The sequence below is a fragment of the Amphiura filiformis genome, unplaced genomic scaffold (assembly GCF_039555335.1).
Source record: "Amphiura filiformis unplaced genomic scaffold, Afil_fr2py scaffold_259, whole genome shotgun sequence".
NCBI classification, from domain to species: domain Eukaryota; kingdom Metazoa; phylum Echinodermata; class Ophiuroidea; order Amphilepidida; family Amphiuridae; genus Amphiura; species Amphiura filiformis.
The window spans coordinates 34,804-45,014 of NW_027305723.1; the positions used below are offsets into that span (position 1 = coordinate 34,804).

The 10,211-nt window shown below is 38.3% G+C and overlaps 1 long non-coding RNA gene across 2 annotated transcripts; it reads left to right on the forward strand.

Moving 5' to 3' along the window:
• Positions 1-964: 964 nt before the first annotated feature.
• On the forward strand, positions 965-9,659 carry LOC140145417 (uncharacterized). Of its 2 annotated transcripts, XR_011858053.1 has the most exons (4): positions 965-1,083; positions 2,799-3,374; positions 5,760-5,849; positions 8,446-9,659. It is a non-coding gene; the product is annotated as an uncharacterized lncRNA (long non-coding RNA). The 2 variants fall into 2 exon arrangements; XR_011858052.1 differs by lacking the exon at positions 965-1,083 and having other exon boundaries at positions 2,733-3,374.
• The last annotated feature ends 552 nt before the right edge of the window (positions 9,660-10,211 follow it).

Consider the following 10,211-nt stretch of genomic DNA (forward strand, 5'->3'; position numbering starts at 1 on the left):
GCACGTTTATCTTGCATTAGGCCTTCACCCAAAACACGCGATGTAGGCCTATCTAGTTTTACCTCTAAATGCTCAAATTTTCTTTAAATAAAAGAAAGTCACGTCAATAATTAATTGTAAGGGTCCAGTAGCTAAAAATTGTGCAGTAATTACCCCCCCTCATAAAAACAAGTTTGGAACTGTTTAAGGACCCGGGCAGATTTATAACCTTCAAACCAAATCAATTAAAATCATAGAAATCTTATTTTTTTCACATATCTCGACACTTTGTTCAGCTTTGAAGCCCCTGACGGAATTATAACAAGCACGATTTGCATCTAATTCGATTTAAAATTACACATTAACATATAAACTATCAATATAAATCGAAATTAACATAATTCAAGCAAAATCCGACTTTAATTTTGCCTGAATTTATCAAAAAGCCGATTATAGCCCCAGTTGAAAAAAGCGCCTTCGAAGGGGCACACCACTAAATAATCGTCCCATTGAAATACACGTGAAAACACAAGAAAGTAAATTCGTTTTTCTACCTTTTTGCCTAAAGTTGAGAAAATGTCGTATGGATTTTCTAAAAGTATAAAGTCGGAAATTTAATAAAAATTTATTTTTGGGGTCCCTTCAGTCGAACTTTTGAGCTACGGGCACCTGAACAGCGCCCTCACGAATTTCAGCCGATAATTTCGCCTCTTTACCAGTTCCGGCCTTGATATTATTCCGACAGCCTGTCACTAATTCACAATCGATTTGAAACATTTTTGGAACAGATTTCTAATGTTGAGGTCCTACTCTATTCTTTTCATAAAAACAAGCACGATTCACTTAAATTCAGTACCCTCTAGATGCTGATATATGTCGCCCAGGCGCTATTTTTTACCGGGACTATACAAGTAGTACCACGAGCTGTCTTTAAGTTTTCATAAAAATTCTAATCAATCACCGGATGTGTTAAACTTAAAAGCTTATAAAAAGTAAATTAGATGCCGTTTAAAAGGTTTTTATTCGTATATCTTGGCCCAAAAGCATATACATATTTAACAGAATGTTAGAGGATTCAGGCAGACCACTGACGGCATCGAATAGGTATGTATAAACTATAAAAAAAATCTTGTAATTTCACATGCATAAATCTCATTTCATGTCATGCATGTCAGCTCAAGAACATGAATGATGAACATGATGTAGGACTAAGAGATATGACAATGACATATTTGTGGTAAATATGCTGACTGAATTTGAATCCACGATTAATGGAACAGTTTATTAGATCATTAGAAGACACAAGTTCATTCTGGTGAAACTATGACTTGCATTGGCATGCATGCATGCCGCCTTGCAATGCATTCTGGTTTATAGGTGTTCCACTCTTTTGCAAAGAAAAGGAGAGAAGAGAAAGAGGGAAAGGAGAAAAGAGAGAGGAGAAAGGAGAAGAGAAATACTTACATTGCACATAGGCCCATGCCTAAAAAACGGACATTTGGTTCGTAAGTAGGCCCAATAGGCCCTAGGCTAGGCCTGTGATTAATTTAGGCATTACTTGAAGGCGGGTCCTCACACCCCTACCAAAATTTTAATTGAGTGCCCCCGGGCCTAAATGTCGCTTGTGTAACATTTAAAATTTTGCAAATTGAGTTTGCCCACCCCCTTTTTTGATAGTTTAAAAATAATGCAGCAAATGGCTTCAATTGGACATTCATTTTCCAACTACTGTGTGGGAACATCCCCCTCAGGCTCCGACACCTCCTGCGTAGTGGATAAACAAGCGGCCAGCCATTTTCGCTTCTGCTTTCGACATTTGCCAATTAAAACTTGTCCACAAAAGCCCCACAAAAGACTTCATGGACTGCTCATTTCACACATTCTCGGCTTTTTCAAACTAAGATTTTACGAACTAATAGTGCAAAAATGGTCCACCAAATCGCTTCAATTAGGTCTTCATTTGGCAAAAGTTTCTTACTTCTGAGGGGGAACATGATCACATCAACCCTCAGACACCCACCCCCTGCGTCGCATAAGTCGACGCGATGGTCGCTATCGGACAATTTAAAAATTTATTACTTTTTCTGAAATTGGGCTCTTGTTGGGCATCCAGTTTTATCGCCTTGCGCCTGGGTGTTTAGGCCTATTCTATTTTGAACTGCTTATTCTGAACTGCATACGGTACTTAATTTTGTTTAAAAGCTACGGTATAGCTTTTTTGTATTTTTTTTATTAAATATCAAGTCACTTTTCAGGAATGTCAGCCGGGTAAAATGTGTGTAAATAAATTTTATCACCATTAGAAGCTTTGTCCAAAAGTGCTGCACAAAAACCTTAAAATCATATGGCCTCTTTAAATCTTAAATCATGACTCTTATTGCAGCCTCTCTGCTTAGTGTTTATAGGCCTATGTATTTGTATAAAAGTAGAAAAATCCAAATAATATGTATTTCATGCTGAAATGGCTTGTGGTTTGCTGGAGGTCATAGATCAAAAACTATGGGTCGGGGGGGGGGACAAGCAATTTTTGGCGCACATTCTTGGGGCGCTTTTAAATAAAATGCTCTAAAGGGGCTCAGGAAAACAAGCGATTTTTGGCGGGCGGTGGGGGGCAAGCAATTTTGGCCAGCCGTTTGGGAATTTTACCCCCCAGGGGTGCTCATAATTATTGCACAGCCCCAGACAAGAATAAAGAATCGGAACATGTGTTATTTAGTGACTTTTAAATAAATACCATGGTACTGAAAATGATATGAATAAACATTTAGATGACCAAAATGTTTATTACTTTGTATCAATATTTTATTTTGTTGTTTCAGACAGGAATTGAGGAATATCACATCAGAAAGTATCGTGACTTGATCAACATCATTCACAGAGCCAAGTACGGTATGAAAATGGTTACATGGTGACAGTGAAAGCAGACAATTGGAATGACTTCAAATCAACATCATAGATGTGTCACTATGTGTTCCAGTTCAAATGTTGTTGAAATTGCATTGATTTTGCATATTTTCAACCGTGACTATAATAGGAATACATGCCATTCAGACCAACCAGGCTAGAATATTTGCATACTAGTTTGAGGATTGACTAGTTTATGGTTAGTCAAGCTGGATGGACTGGTAAAGGTAGATGGACTAGCTTAATGTTAGTCAAGCAGGCTTGACTAGGTTGCTCGACTAGCTTCTAGTTTAAATTTTGCCACTCTGTGGTGACCTCTGTATGTGACCTCTGACCCAACTCTAAGCGGGGAAACACAACTGTCAACTGTCAGAGTCAACTACTGATACTGTACTACATGTATACACTGCACTGCAGAGCAACACTTCAAGTTCTTGCCCCAATGTCCTGGAATTAAATGCATCAAGATTTTGTAGCAGATGTCTTACAATGTAAGTCTTGCTTTGTGTTGATTATGTAAAGTTGCAATTATTATAATATTACATCAGAAAAACCAAAAATAATGTCATGCATATGCCGGCATAACAAGCCATCAACATGCCAGTCTTTATGATGTACATAGCAGCTAGTATACAACACTGTGAGGGGTGGTGCAATAATTATGTGTACCCCGGGGTGAATTATAGGGGGGCAAAGATTTTTGGCAGGCCAAAAGGGGGGGAAGCATTTTTTGCAGGTCGAAAGGGGGGGCAAGCAATTTTTGGCACAGATATTTTGGGCACCGTTTCTATATTACGCCCTAAAGAGTCGGAGGAAAAAGTTACCAACACGTTCAAATATGCAAAATTTCCTGTCACTCTTTCCGCATTATATGTTAAGACAATTTAAGGTTTTAAATTCGGGTTCCCCAAAATCTTGCATGTGTAAGGGGGGGGCAAAGATTTTTTGGCACGTCAGAGGTACACATAATTATTGCACCACCCCTGATACAACATGTAGGCCTGTGTACTATTTTTTGTTGTTGTATAGCAATACATGTTGTGCCGGCAATACACCCTAGATGCAGGCCCGTGCACGCAGGGGGTGTGCGGGGGTGCAAAAGTATACAAAAGTCCCAAAATATGACAATTTGAGAGCGTAGCGAGCAAAAAAACAGGTTTTTTACGCTTTTTTGGCCAAAAAATGTCCAAATTTTTTAGGAAAAGTCCACTTTTTACAAAATTGCCCCCCCCCCCTGGAAAAAAAGGTCCACTTTTTCAAAATCAGCACCCCCAAAAACAAAATCCTGCGTACGGGCATGCCTAGATGTGTACATGCCCTTGCAATTGGGCCTTGGCCCTAAAAGTTCAAGCCATGGCACCATATTTTACCTTTAACCCTAACACCAGTAAAAACCACAAAATACCACGATGAAAAATTCATAACATGCATGCATCCCAGGGTCTGCGATGACGCAATCACCCGAAGTGTGATATGCTCACGGAATTGCTGGCGGGCAGCAATAACCCGAGCAGCTACCGGTCCGCGATCGTTAAGCTTGGCATGCGAGGGGTCAAAGGTTCAATCCAAAAGCCAAGTCAAAATTCTTCTTCTTCTTGAAAAATTCGGATCTTCTCTGACTTCCGATACCAAAAAGCATGGGTCAATGTTAGGGTTAAAAAGATGTATTTTTCCAGATTAGAGTGTCCATTACCCCTAACACCAGTAAAAACTACAAAATACCACGATGAAAAATTCATAACATGCATGCATCCCAGGGTCTGCGATGACGCAATCACCCGAAGTGTGATATGCTCACGGAATTGCTGGCGGGCAGCAATAACCCGAGCAGCTACCGGTCCGCGATCGTTCGCTTGGCATGCGAGGGGTCAAAGGTTCGAATCCCGGGGGTGCCAAGTCAAAAATTCTTCTTCTTGAAAAATTCGGATCTTCTCTGACTTCCGATACCAAAAAGCATGGGTCAGTGTTAGGGTTAATGATTATTATAAGCACCCTGGTGGTATTGATAAGCTTGTGGGGCCCAAGTTATCCAATAGTCCAAGTTAAATTAAGGGCTGTGTAATGAGCACTGAGCCCTGAGGTAAAATTGGGTAGGGGCAAGATTATTTTGGCCAGCCAAAGGGGGGGCAATTTTGGCACTGCTCCGATAAGGGGGTGACTCCCGGGTGAGGGCAAGCAATAATTGGCACACATTCATAGGGCGTCTTTTAAATAACATGCTCTAAAATGCTAAAAATAAAATGCTCTAAAAGTGGGCCTTGGCCGTAAAGTTCAAGAGCAATTTTTGCCAAGCCAATAGGGGGGTGGGGTGGCAAGCATTTCTGCCATTTGAAAATTCCCCCAGGGGCTCACAATTATTGCACAGGGCTCCCCTTAATATAAATTTATCAAAGGCATAACATATGATGATGATGATTGTCAGAAAATTCAAAACAACCCCTGTTGCAGATTGCATTTTGAGCCTTATTTTGTTCTAAACGATTGAATTAAAACAGGAATTTGGATTGAAAAACTAGCCCTATTTTCACAATTTTGACTTTCATGAACACTTGAATAGGTCTATTAAGTACAGTGGCGGTGCCAGAATTTTTTTTTCGGTGACATGGCCTGAAATTCACTCCCCCATGAAGGGGGAAGTGAATTTCAACAAATTTTGCCCAAAATTGCTGCAAAAAAAAAAAAATTCAAAACAAATTTCAAATATGACTCATTTAAATATATCATACTGTACCTTAAATTAGCAACAACTTAGGCAAAAAAATGCTATGTGCATGGTCTGCAATTAATTACTTTTTTAAAGAATAACAACTGTGACCCAAAATCTACAATCGACAGTTTGTCAAATCCCATTTTAATTCCATGAATTTTTTTTATAGGCTCTGTGGCTGACGATGCAACCGTGAAGCTTGAACGACTCAACGCCAACATATACAACTAGTCTGAATGATTTCGTTCAAATACCAAAGGTAACTGAAAAATGTGTGACCAGATCGACAGCCTCATCCGGTCATACTGTTCTTTATCCTAGATCAAAATGGAGACATTTTGCATCAGAAGAAACCTCATGTATTCTCATAATCCCCGTGATATTGTAGACCTGAAATATGTTCCGTTTAGCATGTTTAGATGTTATAAACTGGTTCTCAGTGGCGACATCAGGAATTTTTTTTCAGGGGGGGGGGAGTGAATGGGGGGCAAAATCTTCTAAATTTGCACAAAATTGCTGCAAAAAGTGAAATTTTCTGTAATTTTAGTTAAAAAACTGGTGAGTAAGAAAAAATGCCCCCGTAGTGCTGCCACAGATTGGTTTCGGGGTGGCAAAGTGAATGAGTGCAAAATCATCCAATTTTGTGCAAAATTGCTGCAAAAAAGTGATAATTTTTCAGAATAAGTAGGGGTATACTACCCCGTAGTCCACTTGCCCATTGTGCATACTCTGGATATTGTATTTAAGCGTAAAACTCTGATTTAATTAATGTGTGCACAATTGATAGATTTTCACATCTGATCTTTTCAGTCACCCTACTCCCTCTCTTTGTTAGCTTCCCAAGTAGACTACTGACTTTGCCTTGCGGTTAAGATTTTTAACACGGGACTCTATGGAGAGTTAGGCCAATTTCTGGCCTAACTCAAATTGGCCATGATGTAATGCATCTTTAAATGGATCTGCCTTGTGATTGGTCGCCCATATCTCGCTATGATTTAAATCTTCTGGACCCCGTACACAACTGTCTGTGGTATTTGCAGCGCTTTTGTGTTGACGCGAAAGTTAATCTCTCATCAAACATCTAGCGCGTCTTGTACTATACCATGTTTAGTACTTGTGGTTAATGGACTGATAAACAAGTATGCTTGACAGTGTGTTTTTAGGGGAGCAAAGTCCAGGGGTAAAGTTCTGCTTACAATTCAAAGTCTATAGTCGAATTTTCGGGTTCGCTATCAATAAACTGGTAGATTCCAAAATTAGAATTGTTCAGTATTAAAGTGAGCCATTATAATTATGCAAGATAAAGTTGCATTCAATTACTTTTATTGTCACTAATCATCTGATATTTTTAACTCTTTATGACCATTTTACTAGTGAATACTTTAATTTTAATAAACATCAGTATAATTTTGAGTTCAACAAAATGGGTTCATCATGACTAATAAGGCCAAAAAAAAAAAGGTTTGTCTCAAAGCTCACGAGAAATTTAAAAACAAATGCGAAATGCGATTTTATTTATTTTTTTTTTTATTCCCGACTTTTTTCATGGTATTTTGAGAAAAAGTCTGATTTTCACGATTTTTCTGGAAAAACTATAAAAAAAATGTTTGAAATAAAAAAATTTCCGATTTGTTTTTTTGTCAAATCGTGGGATTTTACAAACACGCATAAGCTTTGAGACTAACCTTTTTTTTTTTTGGCCTAATAACATATTTTTAATAAAATTCGACTATGGTATAGTCTAGGGTGGGGGGGGGGGAGAATATTGAGGGGGCAAATGCCCGGTGCCACCAATGATGGTTCTATGGCCATTATGAAACACATTTTTGGTTCTAAATGTTAAAACTGCTTGTGCAATTTAAGACAGTACATGTATACTATATTTGTATTAAGTACTGTCCCTGATGGTGGACTCTAAAAAATGGTGTGGAAATACATGACCAACCAAAATTTTGGAGGTGTAAGAACTTCTTAAAGTTTCCTGCCCGTTGTCATTTGTCAAAATTAAGCTCCCATTTTGAAACATAAAAAAAAAATTGTTGTTGGTTTAGTGATGAAATCAAAACTCGACTGGCGGTTGACCGCCTGTCCTTTTGCTATTGTTCTAAACAATGGCACCTGGACAGAACCGCCAGTCAACCGCCGGTCGAGTTTTGATTTCAGCCCTTAATTGATGGGACTATTACAGAGCCCCTGAATTGACACGGAAGAAAAAGAACTATCTTGGGGTCCGACATAGTAACTTGAGGGCCCAACTTAGTAAGTCGGGCCCTGAGTTACTAAAAGTGGTTTTCCAAGTAAAGTGTTTGGATGTGAGCCGTTAGACCAATAGGCCTATAAAATAAACACGGCGTTTATTTTATAGGCCTATTGGTCTACCGGCTCGCATCCAAACACTTTACTTGGAAAACCACTTTTATCACCTACTATGCGTGCCGACGTAGCAACCTTGTCTCATGAGTTACTAAGTTGGGCCCCAAGTTACTATCTCGGGGCTACGAGTTACTATCTTGGACCCCGAGTTACTAAGTCAGGGCCCATGTTACTATCTTCGGGCGCTCGAGTTACTAGCTCAGGCCCCAAGTTACTATGTTGATAATGTTGGCCCCCAAGTTACTATTTCGGGGTCCAGAGTTACAAAGTCGGACCCAAAGTTTTTTCTTCCATGTCACTTCAGGGGCTCCGTACACTATACATGTATTAAACTGTAAATAAAGTAAATTATTTTGATGATCCTGAATTTCAAATTTTTCACTGGTACTTTTTTCAGAAAACCGCCAGATGTGAAAGCGGAAATATTCATTTTGCTAATTGAAGTTTAACTAACAGTAACTTTTTGCATAATTTGCTTTCAGGTGCTGCTGAAATGTGACCCAACTGTGGTAGGAATAGACTTCCAACAATTCCAACTCATCAAGAAGAAAAAATGCTGTATATCCTGCATACATCAGCTGTGCAAAATAACGAGTTAAGCTGTTCCACAAAAAAGTCATGTGAAAAAAGAACCTTGCACTTATTTTGCCTGTCAAAGATGGATTTATCTGAACCATGCACATGAAACTTTTCTGATTTATGATTTGATGCACATGCAAAATGGATCCATCAAAACTTTTGATTGTTTGACTACATTATTGTGAATATGAGTGACAAACTCATTTACCTTCCAACTGTATAACCCTTATCAAACTATCCAATCTGCAACTGCATGCATGTATGGTTAAATTAGGGTTGTCCGGCAGGCTGGACTAGCTTGAGGTTAGTCATGTCGGATCGACTAGTTTGAGCATATTAGTCAAGCCAGCTGGACTAATGTTACATTAGTCCAGCTGGCTTGACTAGCGCTATGTTAGTCCAGATGGGCACCAGTTGGGCTAACTTAAGTCAATATCTAGTCGAGTGACTAACCTTAACTAGTCCAGCGTGCTGGACTAACATCAAACTAGTCAAGCGACTAAGCAAAAGCTAGTCAAGCTGGACTAAGATAGGTTAGTCATCCTTGTTAGTCCAGCAGTACTGACTAGCTTAAAGCTAGTCCAGGTGGGCACCATCTGCATGGCTATTGTCAGATCTTCATGGCTATGGCCAGATCCATAATCTCTGGGTCATATAAAATTATCTGGGTCATATAAGTTTTCAATATTTCAAAGGAGAATTCCTTTGCTTTCTATTGTTTTTTAGCAGGTTCAATGATGTATCTCCTTTTCTACATGACAATTTCCGCTCATTTTGTGAGAACAGGTCTCATTTGATGGAAAATCAGGAAATCAGTTCACTACACAAATATTCTCCCAAAATAAGGTGGTTGAAGAGTCTCAGAAGTGCAATACAATTGTTAGCATGGTTATAACCTCTTTTAAACTTAGTCATGCAAGATATACCAAAGCATACATTTTTTGAAAGGGCCACCAGGCCTTGTGTTTTAGAATTGCATATTTTGCCTTTCCATTAATCCACTCTCTAGCTCAAATATTAATGAGCTCATTTGTGTATTTGGCCTACATGCTTGTCATTAATCCACTGTACAGCTCAAACACAATCATTGATCAACTTTGCAATCAAATTTGAGCCCTTGACTATAAAACGTTTGCAAAATCAAAAAGAAAATTTAATCTCATTTACTTTTTTGATTATGAATTTTTTTAAATTAAATTCAGCAAAATGCCTTTTATTTTAGTATTTATAAACTACAACTTTTGTTAATTATAATGATTTTTTTTCTTCAAACAGTGACCCCAAAACAGTTCCTTTTGGTTTTAATAGTTAAAGAACATTGAAGGCTACTATTGTTATATATACATCAAAAAATTAAAACAAAACTATTTTATATTATTGTTAATGCCCAGATATCCAGAAATTCCCTCAGATTTTCCAAACAGGAAATATATGATATCTCTGGAAGAGAAGAGAAGGCAGTATGCCCACAGTATGAAGGTCAAACAACCACCAAAATGTGTATTTTTACCCACACTATAATGTCATAACTCAATTTCAGCCAGAGGTGGATGTAAGGGCTTTTGAACTAAGCTCTTCATATGTATAAATATTTGCAACCTTATTCCCATATTTTGATTAACGTTTTATTAGCATATTTATCAAGGTCAATATACTTTATATTTACCAT